At 42.6% G+C, this 18,801-nt stretch overlaps 2 non-coding genes and 2 pseudogenes across 2 annotated transcripts; all 4 read left to right on the top strand.

Annotated features, from left to right (window-relative positions):
- The first annotated feature begins 4,111 nt into the window (after positions 1 to 4,111).
- LOC142653924 (U2 spliceosomal RNA) lies at positions 4,112 to 4,286 on the top strand (annotated as a pseudogene).
- Positions 4,287 to 5,556: 1,270 nt separating this feature from the next.
- LOC142654669 (U2 spliceosomal RNA) lies at positions 5,557 to 5,626 on the top strand (annotated as a pseudogene).
- A 5,968-nt stretch (positions 5,627 to 11,594) lies between these two features.
- Positions 11,595 to 11,792, top strand: LOC142654182 (U2 spliceosomal RNA). The gene has a single exon (XR_012848913.1). It is a non-coding gene; the product is annotated as a U2 spliceosomal RNA (small nuclear RNA).
- Positions 11,793 to 18,374: 6,582 nt separating this feature from the next.
- Positions 18,375 to 18,562, top strand: LOC142654052 (U2 spliceosomal RNA). The gene has a single exon (XR_012848849.1). It is a non-coding gene; the product is annotated as a U2 spliceosomal RNA (small nuclear RNA).
- Positions 18,563 to 18,801: the final 239 nt, after the last annotated feature.

Below are 18,801 nucleotides of genomic sequence, written 5' to 3'. Positions count from 1 at the left end.
GCAACCCAAGACGACCAGCGATCCGGAGGAACCTGTAGCCGCACCTGAGGTAGCAGTGGCCGGAGATCGTGACGGAGATGACATCAGCCAGGAGACCGAGGTGACGTCGAGTGAGGAGGACGAGGACGAGACGACGATGGATTTATCCAGTACGGGGAAGAGGTCAAGAGAGGAGGAGGTGTCTACAATAAAGAGGAAAACGTTATGCCGCAGTTCGGACGAAAGCGAATTCAGGGGAAGGGTCGGGTCGAAACATCTGTCCGGCTCTGACCCTGTGAACATCGTGGAGTTCGCGTCCCCGGATGCGGGGCAGCCTGACTCCCAGAGTATATCGGAGTCGGGCTCCTCAGAAGTGGACACTGACTCTCCATAAACTATGCCTTGTAGTACCCTAAAATTCTCCTCACTGAATGTGAGGTCCCTAAAGAGCCCTGTTCGCAGGGCTGCTTTGTTTTCTTACCTTGAGACTATGGACTTTGATTTTTGCCTACTGCAGGAGTGTGGAATCCCTAACAGCATGGACTATATGGATCTAAAACAAGATTGGAAGCTGGGCCCTTCGGTGTGGTCTGGAGCCAATGACTGTCGTTCTACAGGTGTGGGATTACTCTGCCGTGGCCATTTTATTTCTATACAAAATGTGATTGAGATTATGCCCGGCAGAGCTGTTTTAACCCACCTGCACATTAATGGACTTTTAATTCGTATTTTAAATGTGTATGCCCCTCCTGACAAACAGGAGCGGGCAGAACTTTTTAATATTTTACCACTGTTTGGTGTTGGGTCTGCCCCCCTGCTGGTAGGGGGTGATTTTAACTGCATAAGAGAAGGAGAGTGCCGGCAGGGGGGTGATGCAAATAGGAAAGACCACACTACCTACCTGCTCAAAAATTTTATTGATGATTTTAAATTACGCGATTGCTGGAAGGATCTCTTGCCAGGAGACGCAGGCGCCACATGGTCTAATGGAAGAGTGAGCTCCAGAATCGATTTTATTTTTGCCTCCCATGATTTTACCCCTCAAAAATGCATGCTTTTAAATAACATCTTTTCAGATCATAAACTCCTAAATGTGTCTCTGGAGCTGGAGGGAGAGCAAAAAGTAAGTAAGGGCCTCTGGAGGTTGAACGCCACGCTCCTGGAGGACCCTGAAATTAAAAATGAGTTTGTGCGGACCTACCAGTGCTGGCAATTACAGAGAAAACCCCACGGGACCATGCTGCACTGGTGGGAGGGCATTAAACCAAAAATTAAATTATTTTTTATCCGAGCAGGTAGGAAGAAAGCCAGAGAAAAGAAACAGTGGTTTTATGTTCTTAATAAGCGTCTACATGTGCTTTTTAAATTGAAGGATGTTGGGTTTGATGTGGATTCTGATATTTTAAACTTAAAAGCTGAAATAAAAAAATGTCTTGATGATAAAGGTAAACAAATAATTTTTAACTCCCACGTGAAGCATCTAGAAGAAGACGAGAAGTGCTCCCGATTCTTTTTTAAAAAGGTAAACGACAAAAGAGACGCTATTTTAAACCTAGAAGGGGAGACTTCCGTGGGAGGAATGTTAAAGGCAGCTTTTAATTTTTACCAACTCCTTTTTAGTAAAAAAGCCATTGATGAATCCTTTTTAAATCATGCTCTTAACTCCCTTGATTTTAAGTTAGATACTTTGGACCAGGAGGTTTTATCCCGGGATCTTAATTTGGAGGAACTTTTATTTGTTTTTAAAAGTTTTTCAGCGGGAAAGGCCCCTGGGGAGGATGGGTTGCCTATTGAATTTTATCTAACTTTTTGGGATGTTTTAAAAGAGGATATGATTTTATTATATAAAGAGGCTTTTATTGTAGAAGAGCTGCCCCCTTCTTGGAGAAGGGGGATTGTGTCCCTAATTTTTAAAAATAAGGGTGGAAAGGACCAGCTCAAAAATTGGCGCCCGATTACGCTTTTAAATGTAGATTATAAAATTTTAGCCAAACTGATAGCGGTCCGTTTTAAACCTTTTATCAGTAAATTAATCCACCCAAATCAGGTCTGTGGGGTACCTGGTAGATCTATCACTGAGTCCCTTAATATTTTAAGAGATGTTATTTGGTATTTTAAAGATCGAGGCCAAAACCTTGCTATTTTATCCCTTGATTTTGAAAAGGCCTTTGATAGAGTGTCCCATGAGTTCCTTTTTATGGTGCTTAAAAAAATGGCGGTGCCTGATTTTATTATAAGTCGTGTTATGCTTTTATATCGGTCCTGTTTTAGTGAGATTTCTATAAATGGATTTTTAACTAGTGGTGTTCCTCTTTTATCTGGAGTCAAGCAAGGGTGCCCATTGTCTCCCCTACTATTTATTTGCGCAATGGAGCCCCTTTTAGCCATGCTCAGGAACGATAAAGTTATTAGAGGCGCCCCAATACCTGGTGGGAGGGGCAACCAAGTAAAGGTATTAAGCTACATGGATGATGTGACAATTCTGTGCCCCGATTCATCATCCATGAGGAGGGCGCTGAGGAACACCACCTTTTTCTGCGAAGCTTCTGGTTTTAAACTTAATATTGATAAATGTGAGTGTTTTAATATAGGAGGCTGGGATTCCTCCCTGACCCCAGGAGTCAGAATGCAGAAGGACCAGATTAAAATTTTAGGGATTGTTTTTAATCAGGCGAACAATGGGACCTCTAACTGGGACTCAGTGATAGCAAAAATAGAGAAGAAGGTTTTAATGTGGAATCTTAGGAGCCTCACGATGGAGGGGAAAATTTTAATCATAAAAATGGTTTTAATCCCAATAATGCTCTATGTGGCCATGGTTTTCCCTCCATCCATTTTATATATTAAAAAGCTAACACGCATTTGTTTTATGTTTCTGTGGGGCTCCAAGATGGAAAAATTAAAGCGTGATTTTATGTATAAAGGTAAAGACAATGGCGGGAGAGATGTTCCTAACCTTTTTACATTTTTTTATATCAAATATTTCTGCTTCTGTTTTAAAATGTTTAAATCCGATGGCATTTTTAGCTGCTTTTTAAAATACGCAGCGGGCATGGTTTTTAAACGTTGGGCTCGTATCTCCCTAAATTCTCCTGTGCTTCTGTGTCCCCCAAAACACTATGTGGTGCTAGAAAAGACTGTTAGGCTCCTGAGCCTCCAAGAATTGGAGCCTGACATATTGGGGGACCAGAGAAAGGTGTCGATGGCGTGCAGACACGGAGAAGAGACAGTGGCAGTGTCCAATTTCTCGCAGGCAAGGTCCAAGCAAGTGTGGCGAAATGTGTACGGGAAATATCTTGCAAATGTGCATAAGGACCTTGCCTGGGCAATCGTCCACCAGTGCCTCCCTACACGTGCATTCCAACATAGGCGAGGACTGGTGGCGAGAGCCAAGTGCCCACGAGATAGGTGCGGGAATGACGAAACAGTAATGCACTTGTTCTGGAACTGCCACTATGCACAGGAGGTATGGAGGAAAGCCGGCCTTTTACTAAAATGGATCTGTGGTCTTAAAGATTTTAAGTACGAATACGTTTTTTATGGCCTTTTTACCTGCCCATCATTCAGACAGCAGATGATCTGCTGGATGATTATTAATTGTTTTAAAAATGCCATCTGGAAGGTTAGGAACATTCTTCTTTTTAAACGTGATTTTATTGACATTACAGACTGTGTCAAGATTGCGTTAAGTGAGCTGTATGTATACTACCTCAGAGACAAAAAAAATCTAGGAGCAAAAGAAGCGGCATCCATGTGGTGTCTGTCTCTGTGGAACACGATTACCATGTAAATAATTTATGTATTTGTAATTGTGATTTTACTGCTTGTTTTATCCTGCCATTGTCAGATTTTTAAAGAAACCTTCTTCTCGTTAAAAAATTTATTGCTTTTATCATTTTAATGAAATGTATTAAAAATAAACATTTTATTACTGAAGTTATTTTACAAAAAGGTTTTAATGAAATGAATTAAAAAACATTTTGTTATTGAATTTTATTAAAGAAAAATGTACAAACATATAATTTATTACAGAATTGATTACACAAAAATTATTTTTTGAAATGTACAACAAGCATTTTATTACTGAATTTTATTTTATGAAAATGTATTCTCTGTATATATATATGTGTCAATAAAATTTTGTTGAAACCTTATCTGTTCTTATCAGTTTAATATCTGATACGTCCCCTATCTGGGGACCATATATTAAATGGATTTTTAGAACAGGGAGATGGAAATAGAGCTTGCTCTGTCCACTCCACGCATTGACCTGGTATTGCAGTATTTCCAGGACCGGTGCACCCTTTCCTTATGTGTTGACTAAAATCAGATTCCAAAAGTGTTTTTTTGTGTTTGCCATTGTTTCTGTCTTTCTGATGGGATCTCCCCTTTTAATCCCATTATTTCAACACCTGTTGGACAATGCATTTGTACAGTCATGTGTGATAATGAGCTAATTTATTAAATGCAATTAATTAATACATTGCCACCTCTTGTTGTGTGTGTGTCTTCTGTGTTTCTGTGTTTCCGGCATTTCACATTGGAACAGCTCATTCACCTTCCTTGTCTTCTCTCCGCCCTCCCTCCTAGGTAAGTTAAAGAGCTGCACCTGAGCCAGCCACTGATTGATGCAGCACCACAGTCAAATAGTGGAGTGGAGTGGAGTAGGGGAACAGCAAACAGCCATTAAAGCAGCCAGCCGCCTACCCGCCACAATGGACCTACCTGTGTACACTAGATGGATGTGATGGAATGTACTGTCGTCCCTACATTTCAAGAAGAAGTAAGAATTGCAGTTGCAACAAACCCTTGCTTGCCTACAAAGAGAGCAGCAATTTGGATTTGTTACTTTGTTACCTGGAAGAATAACAAACTGTGCAAGGATGGAGGTTGTAGGAGCAAGGAGAAGTTGTCTGTAAAGTTGGTGGATGCCTATTTTCCATTTTGCAGTCCCTTGTCTCCCTCTTGTGGCCTCCTGGAGGCAACTAGCTGTGCAAAAAAAAGACAGCCTGGCGGCCGGCTGTTGCAGTGTTGCCCTCTCAGGCAACACTGAGTGACTGACTGAGCCGCACCGTCTTATATAAAGTTCAGACGGAACTTTGCACGTGTCATAGTGGAGCCCTCAGGATTCCAGAGCCAGCTTTCTGACATCATAATGGGGCCTCAGAGATAAAAGCCTGGGCCCAGGCAGTGTTGGTCAGTGCTGCTCAGCAGGCAGCACTGGACTGGACTGGATTACAGCTGATACAAGGTGTGAAGGAACAAGGGGTGGCTGTGGGCATGCACTTGCTGCCGCTGCCAGTGTTTATCTGCATGGCAGGAGGGCATTTGGGCGTTGCCAGGAAGGCGTTTTTATGTAGATTCCTCCTCTTTCAGCACTGCATTGTGGTGCAAGCAAAAGAAGCAAATCCTGTCTGGCTTCCTCTCCGGCCTTTATTCACCTCCCGCTTAGTAGCTGTAAATGTGTGTGAGCCTGCAGGGCCCCATGGAATTGCCTAGGAGTAGGCTGAATCAATCGCTGCAAGGGGTGAACAGCAGTATTAGGCAGGCTCGGTCAACGCCCGGCCCATTCGGGTTATCGCTTCTCGGCCTTTTGGCTAAGATCAAGTGTAGTACCTGCTCAAGCTGAGGTTAGTAATCATCCCTGCCGGTGGTACGTGGGCCATCGTAGGGGGATGACAGAACGCCGAGGTGAGGGCAGGGAACCACAACGGTCATCGCTCTGGTGTACGCATTTGGTTTAAAGGTACCATTTGTAGGTGACCAGGCGACCGCCGGATCGAGGTCATTAGGCCGGGTAGTTTGGAAGCCCGAGTTGCTATGTGCCCCAGGGCTGGTGACCCTGGGGTGCCCTAACTCACTGGGGGTGGGATCCCACTGAGTGAAGGCACACTTGCACGCACTCTCTTTCACGCTATATGAGCACACACCTTTATTCTCCCGGCCTTCTGGCTGGGAGATGAGGAATTTTTTTTATACCTGGCGGATGTCCAGGCTGTATCACAGCGCACATCCACTTATTTAATTTTGTTTTTCACTGTGTGTTTGTCACGTTTGTCACAAGGATTTTGGGATGCGGTGCCCTTTTGGGACCCTCCTGAGGTCTAGGGGGAAAATGTGTGGCCTTCTGGTTCCTTTTTCCCCTGCAACCCGGCCTCCCTTCTTCGGAGGGGAGGTGCAACTAGGATGCAGGCTCCTAGGTGGACACTGGGGTGGCAGCCCAGGTAGAAGCCTAGGAGTGTGTTTGGGTCTCCCTAAGCTTCGGCGAGGGGGGACCATCGATCCTTGATCCTCTAGGCCTATGGTTTGGAGGGTCAGGGAATGGTTATGCGGGGCCTCTCTCTTTTAAGAGAAGGGCTGCGATAGACCGCATCCTTGTGCACTTTTTGTGTGGCACCTCTGCACTTTTTATGCACTTGGGTGATAGAAAGCACGACTCGGGCTTTCAATAAAACTGACGTAGTCAGAGGTGCGTGGCTTCTGGCTTGTCCAGAAGCGTTCCTTGAGGAGGGATACATTTTGTTTCTGTGGGAAACCGACAGATTTGAAGATGGCTGGAATCAGGAACACCATTCGTCTGCAGGTGGATCCAAACGATGGAAGAAGGAACAACGTGGTGTACTTGATCCGGGATATCGTGGAGACAAGGGCTGGAGCATCCCGGAAGGATATTTTCAGTGTCCAGGAGTTCCCAAGGCAGGGTCTGTATGACGTAACCTTTGTGGATGAAGGTATGTGCCTGACTATTTATGAGTGGATGCGGGGACATGCTGAGGATCAGGTAATGACCGGGATCCGTTTCCAACCGCTGTTTGGTCTTCAGGAGAAGGTAATCACTGTACATGTGTATAACCCCTTCACTGAGGTGGAAGTCCTGATGAACCTTCTGCGCCAGTACTGCGAGTATGTGCATGCGGGAGTACCACAGACAAATGTGTTGGGAATTTTTAATTGCAAGTATAAATTTAGGGTCAAGTTCAGACTGGATGCTGGGTGTATTGGAGGATGCAGACATCCCCCAGCAAATTTTACTGTGGCTGGGCATAGAGGGTTTCTGACTTACCCAGGTCAGCCCCAGTATTGTAGAAATTGCTTTATGTTTGGGCATACCAAGGCTGACTGTGCAAAAAAGCAGTGTTGCAGGAATTGCAAACAGGAGGGTCATTTGGCGGGAAATTGCCCAAGTCCCAAAGCGTGTGATATGTGTGGACAGACAACTCACATGTATAGAGACTGCCCTAATGTGCGCAAAGAATAAGCAGAGAGGGAGGAAAATCAGCAGGAAGCAGAAAGAAGTCGCAAATCCTATGCTGAAATGGCTAAGGAAGTGGCCAGACTGGAGAAAGAGCTGCGTGTACCAGTTCAGAGGCCAGGAGTGAGAGTGTTGGTTGCTCCAGAGTTGCCTCCTATGAGAAACCTGGAGGAATTAATTGAGGAGACCATAAGCCCAGTTCACCTCTCTGATCCGGTTAATATTGAGGTGTTTCCATCTGGTGAACCTGGAGGTGGAAAGTGTCCCAGGGAGGGTGGAGGGAATACTGTTTCAGAGGAGGAGGAGGACTTTGTGCAGGTTGAAGGGAAGAAGGCCTTCAAAAAGAGAAGATGTGAGAGGAGTGAAACAAGCACTACAAAAACCAGCAATGTCTATCAAGCGCTGGAGGAGAACAGTATGGACTCTGGTGGAGGTGGCTCTACAGTATAGATAGCCATGTGCTGGTTGTATGGCCTTACTTTCTGGCTTCATGTAAAATGAAGGCCTGTTTCCTTTTTTAGCTGTGAAAAAGTGGAGTAACATGTGCTTTAAAAGTTGTAACATGTGCTTAACATGTGCTTGTGTCTATGTACTGCTTTGCCTTGCCTCATTTGTGTTTGCAGGTGTTCCAGCAATGAAGAAAGGGCTGGGGGTTGGAAAATGCTCCACCTGTATTTTTTTTTGTCTGTCTTAGGCTTCCTAATCAAAGGGAAAAGAAAGTGGTTACTGCTGGAATGCTGGGAAGTATGCAAATTATGCAAATTTTATGTTCCCCTTAGGTTTGTGGGTTTACACCAGAGTGTGATATTTTGTTTTTGTGCATTTGCTTCTTTTTAGGATGGTTTTTTCTATTTGCTCTCAGAATGTTAGAGTGTTTAAGAGCAAGGTTCGTAGGAGTGCAATTTTGGAATTTTTAGCACAAGAAAATGCTTCAATATATTGTTTACAGGAGTGTGGACTGTGTGAATGTATTGGAAGTGATGAATGGGCGTATGGTAGTACAGTATGGTCAGGTAGTACATTGAATAAAAATGATGGGGTGGGTATTTTAGTAAAGGGGAGGGAAGTGTCTTTAGTTAACTATACAGTAATAGAGGAGGGTAGGTGTATATCTGCAATTTTTGAATATAGAAATATTAAGTTTTGTGTTATAAATGTTTATGCCTCAACAGATAAATTAGAGAGGAAGTTATTATTTGAAAAAATTAAGTTATTTATCCCAGGGAGAATGCCCTTAATTGTAGTGGGGGATTTGAATTGTGATATCACAAAAAGTCATGTGGATGTGTCTGGGAAAACTTTTTTGGAGATTGTTAGCGACTTTAATTTGGGAGATATGCAGAAATTATGTAAAGTAGATCCGATGTTAGACACATATCATGCAGACAGAGGGAAAATTCACAGTCGTTTAGATTATTGTTTTGTGTCCCAGAATGTTGTACCTGTAAATTATAAACAAAAAGGTGTTTTATTTTCTGATCATGAGTGTGTAATGTGTGATTTGGATCTGGATGTAAAGGGTGTGTATGGGCGGGGTTTATGGAAACTGAATGTGAGTCTGTTAGAAAGTGAGGATGTGAGGCGGGAATATGCAAATCGGTATGAATGTTGGGTAAGGAAGAAAAGTGAGTTTACTGATATCTGTAGGTGGTGGGATTGGGTGAAGATGAAAACAAGATCCTTTTTTAAGACTATTGGGTATAAAGTTGCCGCAATAAAGAGGGAGAAGTATGTGAGGTTGAATGCTCAGTTAAGTTTGTTGTATAAGTTAAGGGATGGCGGTGCGGAGGTGAGTGAAGATATAATAATTGTTAAAAGAGAAATTAATGAGTTTTTGTCTGAAAGAGGTAGAAGTATTATCTATAGGGCTAAGTTGGAAAGAATGGAGTTTGATGAGAAATGTACTCGTTTCTTTTTCAAGAAGGTTTTTGGTAAAAAGCAAAGTATGAATGTGTTAATTGGATTGGATGGTAGTGAGGTGAGTGGTGATGATGTGAGTGAGGAAGTTGCAAAGTTCTATGAAGAATTGTACGCAGAAAAATGGAGGGATGATACATTGGAGAGTGAGGTGTTGAATGGGATGGACAAAAATTTGAGTGAGGCTGAGAAAGAAGGTGTTATGAAGGATGTGACTATGGATGAAGTATGGAAGGTAATAAATAGTATGGCTGTGAATAAGACACCAGGGGAAGATGGACTCCCTATAGAGTTCTATAGGCTAATGTGGGATGTGATTGGAAAAGATGTGATAGAATTGTGTAAGTATATGTGGGTGAATGAAGCAATTACTGAAAGTATGCGTACGGGTGTGATTGTGTTGATTCCGAAAAAGGGAGATCTGAAGGAATTGAAGAATTGGCGTCCGATTACGTTACTTAATTGTGATTACAAGATTTATGCGAAGGTGATAGCCAATAGGATGCGTGATGTGATTGAGTGTGTGGTTGGGGATGAGCAATGTTGTGCGGTGCCTGGGAGAAGAATACATGAGAATTTGTGTATGTTAAGAGATTGCTTGTGGGATTGTATGGGAAGGAAGAAGGATGTGCATTTGTTAAGTTTGGATTTTGAAAAAGCCTACGATAGGTTGTCTCATAAGTTTTTGTATAAGGTGTTGCTGAAAATGGGGTTTCCAGCTGAGTTTGTATGTAGAATCAGGAGTTTGTATGGTGGGATATATAGTCGTGTGTTATTGAATGGTTGTGTGGGTAGGAGAGTGATTGTGTCTTCTGGTGTGCGTCAAGGATGTCCGTTGTCACCGGTTGCTTTCATTTGTGCGATTGAGCCATTATTGTGTTTGTTAAGGAAGGATAAGGTTGTACGTGGTGTTCAGGTTCCAGGGAGTGGGGGGAGAGAGTGGAAGGTAAGTGGCTATATGGATGATGTGTGTGTTCTATGTGATTCTGAATGTACTATAAAACGTGTGAAATTGCTAGTGTCGTTTTTTTGTGGCGCGTCTGCTTTCCGTGTTAATTGGAATAAGAGTGAATGTAAAAGCTTTGGGAATGGTAGATTGAGGGGTGATATAGGTGTAAATGTGGTGGATGGACCTATCAAAGTCTTGGGAGTGAAATTTACGGAAAAATTAGATGGGAAAGAATGTTGGGATGATGTGAAGAAGAAAGTGGAAAGTAAATTATGTTTTTGGAGGATGAGAAGTTTATCGTTTATTGGGAAGATTTTGATTATTAAGAGTGTTGTCTTGCCAATATACTTGTATATTGCTTTAGTGTTTCCGCCAAATTATATGTCTTTGAGGAGCTTAAATAGGATTCTGTTTGTTTTTTTGTGGGGCTCGAAAATGGAGCGAGCGAGGAGGGAGGTGGTAATTAAATCTGTGAGGAATGGTGGATTGGGTTTTCCTAATTTAGAAGTATTCTTTGGGGTAAATATGTGTATCTTTCTTCTAAGAGTAGTCAGGGCAGATTTAAAATATTCTGTTATGTGTAGATATTTGTTTGGGACTTACCTGATTCGGATGAAGTGGTGTGCGAGAGATTTACGTAGGCCAGTCGCGTTTGTTGTGCCTGTGTGGTATGAGTGGATGTATAAGTTCCTTGTGAAATATAAGTTGCATGGTGTGGATGTTAGGATGTTGCGCAATAAGAGTTTGGTGTATAGGATGATTGAGTGTGCGGAGACTGAGTGCGGTATAAATATGGTGAGAGGAAGAGATGTGGGGAAAGTATGGAAGAAAGTAAGAATGGATGGTTTGACTAACAAGCAGAGTGAATTGGTGTGGCAAAGTTTGCATGGAGTGTTGCCAGTAAGAGAATTCCAGAGGAATCGTGGGCTAGTCAGGAGTGATATGTGTCCAAGGTCTGACTGTAATGGAAGGGAGAGTGTTACTCATTTGTTCTGGAATTGCAAGTATGCAAGAGAAGTGATAAAGAGAATGGGACCGTTATGTAAGGAGTTGACTGGGGTGAGTTTGTTGTCTTTTGAAATGTTTATGTTTGGGTTGTGTGCGTGTAGTGGAGAAAAAGAGAGAGTGTTGTGGTTGTTGCTTGCATGTATAAAAGAAGTACTATGGGATGTTCGGAATGTATATGTGTTTAAGAGAAAAGAATTAGCTGTTAGAGATAGTGTGCGAATGGTATTGGGAAAATTGTATGTTTGTTTTTTGTGGGATAAAAAAAGAAAAGGGGAAATGGATTCGGAGGGGGTGTGGAAGGTGATGAAGTGGATAGATATTGTTGATTATTCATCATGATATTGTTTTCTGTATTTTTTATGTGAAGACATTGTTTGTTTTCCTTGTACATATTAAAAGAAAAGAGTAATGAGCGCTGTCTAGATGATGATGGGGACAATTGATGGAAATTGTCTTGGATTGAATATGGTTGGTTTTTGATCGTATTAATTCCCATCTGAGGGATAGCAAAAAAAAAAAAAAAAAAAAAAAAAATCTGTTCTTATCAGTTTAATATCTGATACGTCCCCTATCTGGGGACCATATATTAAATGGATTTTTAGAACAGGGAGATGGAAATAGAGCTTGCTCTGTCCACTCCACGCATTGACCTGGTATTGCAGTATTTCCAGGACCGGTGCACCCTTTCCTTATGTGTTGACTAAAATCAGATTCCAAAAGTGTTTTTTTGTGTTTGCCATTGTTTCTGTCTTTCTGATGGGATCTCCCCTTTTAATCCCATTATTTCAACACCTGTTGGACAATGCATTTGTACAGTCATGTGTGATAATGAGCTAATTTATTAAATGCAATTAATTAATACATTGCCACCTCTTGTTGTGTGTGTGTCTTCTGTGTTTCTGTGTTTCCGGCATTTCACATTGGAACAGCTCATTCACCTTCCTTGTCTTCTCTCCGCCCTCCCTCCTAGGTAAGTTAAAGAGCTGCACCTGAGCCAGCCACTGATTGATGCAGCACCACAGTCAAATAGTGGAGTGGAGTGGAGTAGGGGAACAGCAAACAGCCATTAAAGCAGCCAGCCGCCTACCCGCCACAATGGACCTACCTGTGTACACTAGATGGATGTGATGGAATGTACTGTCGTCCCTACATTTCAAGAAGAAGTAAGAATTGCAGTTGCAACAAACCCTTGCTTGCCTACAAAGAGAGCAGCAATTTGGATTTGTTACTTTGTTACCTGGAAGAATAACAAACTGTGCAAGGATGGAGGTTGTAGGAGCAAGGAGAAGTTGTCTGTAAAGTTGGTGGATGCCTATTTTCCATTTTGCAGTCCCTTGTCTCCCTCTTGTGGCCTCCTGGAGGCAACTAGCTGTGCAAAAAAAAGACAGCCTGGCGGCCGGCTGTTGCAGTGTTGCCCTCTCAGGCAACACTGAGTGACTGACTGAGCCGCACCGTCTTATATAAAGTTCAGACGGAACTTTGCACGTGTCATAGTGGAGCCCTCAGGATTCCAGAGCCAGCTTTCTGACATCATAATGGGGCCTCAGAGATAAAAGCCTGGGCCCAGGCAGTGTTGGTCAGTGCTGCTCAGCAGGCAGCACTGGACTGGACTGGATTACAGCTGATACAAGGTGTGAAGGAACAAGGGGTGGCTGTGGGCATGCACTTGCTGCCGCTGCCAGTGTTTATCTGCATGGCAGGAGGGCATTTGGGCGTTGCCAGGAAGGCGTTTTTATGTAGATTCCTCCTCTTTCAGCACTGCATTGTGGTGCAAGCAAAAGAAGCAAATCCTGTCTGGCTTCCTCTCCGGCCTTTATTCACCTCCCGCTTAGTAGCTGTAAATGTGTGTGAGCCTGCAGGGCCCCATGGAATTGCCTAGGAGTAGGCTGAATCAATCGCTGCAAGGGGTGAACAGCAGTATTAGGCAGGCTCGGTCAACGCCCGGCCCATTCGGGTTATCGCTTCTCGGCCTTCTGGCTGAGATCAAGTGTAGTTCTGATTACTTGTAGTCAGTGCTGCCTGGTCTTGGTTAGGAGGTGCTCAGGTACCCTCTCTCTCGGCCTCGGGGGATCGTCCAGGTTCGCCTGGACTTCACCCCCGTGCTGCTATTTGGGAGAGAGGCTTAGTCCTGAGCAACGAGTTGCGATCCACATATCCCCCGTGTAGGCTTCGGCCGAAAAGGGGAAAGCTGCGTAGACGTTACGTCACCAACGGGTGGCGTAACTTTCCGTGAAAACCCCTCACCATGGACGAAAGTCCTGGTGAGATACCGGCGTATGCCCGGATAAAGAATACAATCCGTGTTATTGTATCAGAAGAGAAGGCGACGACCTGCGGCCTGAAGTTCTTGGTGGAGACCGTGCTTGTTGGCATTTTCAACATTCAGAAGCGGGAGATATTGGCGGTACAAGACTATCCTAGGAGAAGAACATACGACATAACTTTTGTACAGAATGGAGTGTTCCAAGATCTGCTGGCGGCATACATGGTAAAAAACGATCCGAGACTGGACGGTATTGAATTTTACAAACATGTGTTGGACATCACTAAGATGATTGTTATAAAAATGTACTGCCCGTTTGCTGATTTAAAAGATGTGATGTCCTTTTTATCCCCCTATTTCAAAAGTGTAAAATGTATTGGCAAAATAATGAACGAAGTTGGAGTTTGGACGTCAAAGTGGAGATTTTTAGTAACTTGTTATAGAGATGCCAATACAGCAGGGGGGATAATGTTGCCGCCAGCACGCTTTAAATTAGGTGATATGGCAGGAGATCTTTTTTATACAGGAATGCCTCCATTCTGTAGAAAATGTCAAAAGTACGGTCACACCAAAGAGTTCTGCGAAAGCACCTGTAGGAACTGTGGCAGCTCTGAGCACGAGGCCAAAACTTGCCCTCTGGGGAAAAGGTGTCGTTTTTGCAGCCGAGTTGGTCATCTATATGCTACTTGTCCCCACAGATCGGAACAACCCGAGGTCCGGCCGAGGCGTCCAGAGCAGCCAGCAGGCCAGATCGCCCCCGCACAAGGAGAGGAACCAAGAGGTGAAGAGGCAGATGACATGGACACCTCCAGCAGACCCCCCCAAACAGGTGACCCAAAGGAGCAAAGGCGGTTTAAGAGAAGAGCCAGTGATCAGCGGACGAAAAAGCCCCCTCAGGAAACGGAGGAGATGGGTAGTTCGGATGAAGCTGATCCGCCTGGGCCGCAGGAGATGCTGGGTCAGCCTGTACCTGAGGCAGAGGACCCGGGTGGAGCGGCAGCTAGGTCTAAGAGGCGTAGGGCGTACTCAGAGGTGGCAGCGGGGGTGCCGATGGGAGTACCTGCTAGAGCGAAAGCAGGGAAACCAGTTGACGCGCCCCCGGAAGCACCAGCTGAAGGTCTCCCCCCTTCTCGCCAGTTGGGGGAGACAAGCATAGCTGCCTCTGAGGTGACAGAAGTCCCTGAAACGGCCGCGAGTGCGTTTCCTGCCCCTATCGTAGGGGAGGAGGCTGCCATACAAAATGCTCCAGAAACCTTGCCCGTGGAGTCCATCTGGGACCCATTTTCGATAAGTGCCTCAGGTATGGCGGGGGGTCAGCTGTCTGACATGAGTTCCTCTCCAATCTCCTCAAGTTATACAGTCGGTTTGAAGTCGGAGGGCGATGAGAGTTCGAGTGAGGTCTCTGGTAACGCCGAGGACTGCTGAGGCCACCTCGGGTAAGATTACATAAGACTGTCTCTTTTCCCTTTTCCTCATGGCAGAGTTAGGTGGCATTTCCTTAAATGTTAGGAGCGTGCATTCTAAGACGAGAAGAGCTGCCCTGTTTGACTATCTTTCTATTTTTTCCGCCACCGTTTTTTTCCTACAGGAATGCTGTATCCCACATCGCACGAACTACAACAAATATAAGGAAGACTGGAGACTCGGACCTTCAGTGTGGTCCGGGTCTAACGATTCCAGAGCCGCAGGTGTCGCCATTTTATTTAAAGGGAACGTTTTAATTGACAGTTTTAATGAAATTTTACCAGGTAGAATTTTATTGGTCAAAGCTTTTATAGACGGTATTAGATGGCAGTTTTTAAATTTTTATGGGTCCTCGGACAAGAATGAAAGAGCTAGAATGCTAGAGATTTTACCCCTTTTTTTAAACGATTCAGAGCCACTTGTTTTAGCGGGTGATTTTAATTGTATTTTAAAGGGGGAACGCCGGTTCTCTAACTCAGTAAGCAGGAATTATGACAAAACCTCCTCATTATTAAAAGATATAGTTACTGATTTTAAACTTACTGATGTTTTTAAGAAATGTAACAGCAATTTATCTGCAGAGGCCGGCGTCACCTGGAGCAATGTGAACTGTAGCTCCAGGATCGATTTTATATTCTGCTCTTATCAAGTACTGCCTTTTAAATGTGATCTTAATCCCAATGTTTTATCTGATCATAAATTATTGTATTTTAAAGTTAAAAATGATATTGGGAAAAATACTGTCAAAAAAGCCTGGAAAATGAACGTTTCCCTTTTAGATGATCCGCAAATTTTATCTGATTTTATTACCTTTTATAAGGGCTGCAGACGGGTAAGACATCCAAATATGTCCATAGTCTCATGGTGGGAGAAAATAAAAATAAAAATAAGAGACTTTTTCATAAAAATCGGAAGGAGAAAAGCAAAAGAAAAACAGGATTTTTTTGCTAATTTGAATACCCGTCTGCAGACCCAATACAAGTTCAGAGAACAGGGTATGCAGGTGGAGGAGGAGATTATGGAGATTAGGAAGGAGATCTCCCAGTGCCTGGAGCAGAGAGGTAAGGAAATTGTCTTTCGTTCAAAAATGAAACACCTCGAGGAAAATGAGACCTGCTCCAGGTACTTTTTTAAGAAAATTAACGATAAGCATACCCTGTTAGACAATGTTGATGGAGATACAAACACTGACAATATTTTAAAAAAGGTACACAGATTTTATGCGGATCTTTTTAATATAAAGCTTGTTAATGTTGATTTGATGAACGACTCATTGAAGGAGGTTGACGCTGTTTTAAATCCTGTCTCCAAAGATTTTTTATTACAGGATATTACGGAACAGGAGATTTTAGATACCATCAAGAGTTTTAAAACAGGTAAAGTCCCTGGCCCTGATGGTATACCCATAGAGTTTTATGTCACATTTTATGGAGTTTTAAAAGAGGATCTCTATTCCCTTTTTACTCAAGTTTTTAGAACAAAAGCCCTCCCGGGGTCCTGGAAGAAAGGTGAGGTGTCCCTGCTTTATAAAAAGGGGGACAAAACAGATATTAAAAACTGGAGGCCTATCACCTTACTAAACACAGACTACAAAATAATGGCCAAGATTTGCGCGAATAGGCTAAAGGCTGTTATAGAGAAAATCGTCCACTCCAACCAAGTCTGTGGGATACCTGGGAGGAGCATATGGGACAATTTAAACCTTTTAAAAGATGCTATTGGTGATACGAAGGAGAGAAAAGGCAGATTGGCGGTTTTATCCATAGATTTCGAGAAAGCCTTTGATAGAGTATCACATTTTTATCTTTTTAAGGTTTTAGAAAAGATGGGTATACCAGAAGGCTTTTTACAGTCTCTGAAGGCCTTTTATGAAAATTGTACGAGCAAGATTTTAGTAAAGGGTTTTAAGACACAGGATGTCCTTTTAAACTCCGGAGTGAAGCAGGGGTGTCCCTTGTCCCCACTACTTTTTATATGTGCGATCGAGCCTCTACTCTGCAGATTGAGGAATGACAAGCAGATATGTGGAGTCCCCCTGCCGGGCGGGGGGGGACTAGAGGCAAAAGTAGTGGGGTACATGGATGATGTCGCGGTCCTGTGCAGGGACGCCCCGTCACTGCAAAAAGCATTACAACAGATATACCAATTTTGCTGCTCCTCCGGTTTTAAAGTCAATTTTAATAAAAGTAATATTTTAAATATTGGCAATATGATTTTACAGGACATTCCAGTCCCTGTGTCGGAGTCTGTACAGATTTTAGGGGTCTCCTTCAATGAGTCAAACAATGGTTTTATCAGTTGGGACTTGGTGGCACAAAAAGTTAATAAGAAAATTTGTTTATGGAATCTTAGAAAACTGACAATGGAGGGAAAAATTTTAATCACAAAAATGGTGATTTTACCAATTTTATTATATCTAAGTATGGTTTTCCCTCCCCCTGATATTTTATTAAAAAAGATTACCAAGGCATGTTTTACATTTTTATGGAATTCTAGGATGGAGAAGCTCAGGAGAGAAAAAGTGATGTTGCCAAAGCTAATGGGTGGTAAAGATTTTCCAAATATAAAAGCATTTCTTTTAATCCATTTTTTTACACTGTGTCTTAATACTGTTTTTAAGGAACACTACTGGTCTTATTTTATCCGTTTTAACACTGGCTATTTTATGAGGAGGTACGGATGGTTCTCTACTGTTTTAAGCTCGCCATATGCTTTTAACCTGCCAGACCAGTATAAGATTTTAGAAAAAATAGTGAACCTTTTTAACTTAAAAGACAAAAGAATAGAAGATGTAAAAAATAGTAAATATGTTTTAAAGGAAATAAAAGAAAATGTTTTAATAGCCCCCATTAGCAATTTTAATGAAAACAAGTGCAAATTCATCTGGAGCATGGTTAATGCTAAATTCATTTTTAATTCACAGAAGGATCTGGCCTGGAGCTGCGCTCACGAGTGTCTTCCATGCCGGGCATTCCAGCATCGAAGGGGACTGACCAACTCGGCTGCGTGTCCAAGGGGAGGATGCCGCGATGACGAGACAGTCTTACATCTTTTTTGGCAATGCTATTTCTCACAACTGATATGGACAAAAATCCTCCCCTTGATGAAGAAGATAACCGGAATAAAGAGAATTACAAGTGAAGGCGTTTTTTACGGATGTCTGGAGTGCCCAACAAGGACTCAAAAAATTATGGCATGGAAGATTACTAACTGCGTTAAAGCAGCTCTGTGGGCGGCCAGGAATATTCTTTTATTCAAACATGAAATTTTATCTGTGAATGATATTTTAGGAATTTGTTTTTATGAAATGCACAAGTATTATCTTTTAGACAAAAAATTCTCTCCTGTTTTAAGTAGAAAATGGTTTTTTAGCGAATGGAATTCTATAATATGATGCCACCAAGTGCCCTTTTAAAAATTGTATGATTTTAATCTGACAATTTGTATTTATTTTTTAACCATTGTTGTAAAATCTGAAATCTCTGTAAAAATGTTGAAAAATGTTGATTTATTGTAAAATCTGAAAAATTTTAAATAAACGGTTACCCCCAAAGTTGGGGTAGTCAACTTAAAAAAATCTGTTCTTATCAGTTTAATATCTGATACGTCCCCTATCTGGGGACCATATATTAAATGGATTTTTAGAACAGGGAGATGGAAATAGAGCTTGCTCTGTCCACTCCACGCATTGACCTGGTATTGCAGTATTTCCAGGACCGGTGCACCCTTTCCTTATGTGTTGACTAAAATCAGATTCCAAAAGTGTTTTTTTGTGTTTGCCATTGTTTCTGTCTTTCTGATGGGATCTCCCCTTTTAATCCCATTATTTCAACACCTGTTGGACAATGCATTTGTACAGTCATGTGTGATAATGAGCTAATTTATTAAATGCAATTAATTAATACATTGCCACCTCTTGTTGTGTGTGTGTCTTCTGTGTTTCTGTGTTTCCGGCATTTCACATTGGAA

The sequence above is a fragment of the Rhinoderma darwinii genome, chromosome 5 (assembly GCF_050947455.1).
Source record: "Rhinoderma darwinii isolate aRhiDar2 chromosome 5, aRhiDar2.hap1, whole genome shotgun sequence".
Lineage (NCBI taxonomy): Eukaryota > Metazoa > Chordata > Amphibia > Anura > Rhinodermatidae > Rhinoderma > Rhinoderma darwinii.
This window is presented reverse-complemented; position numbering and strand designations above follow the sequence as displayed.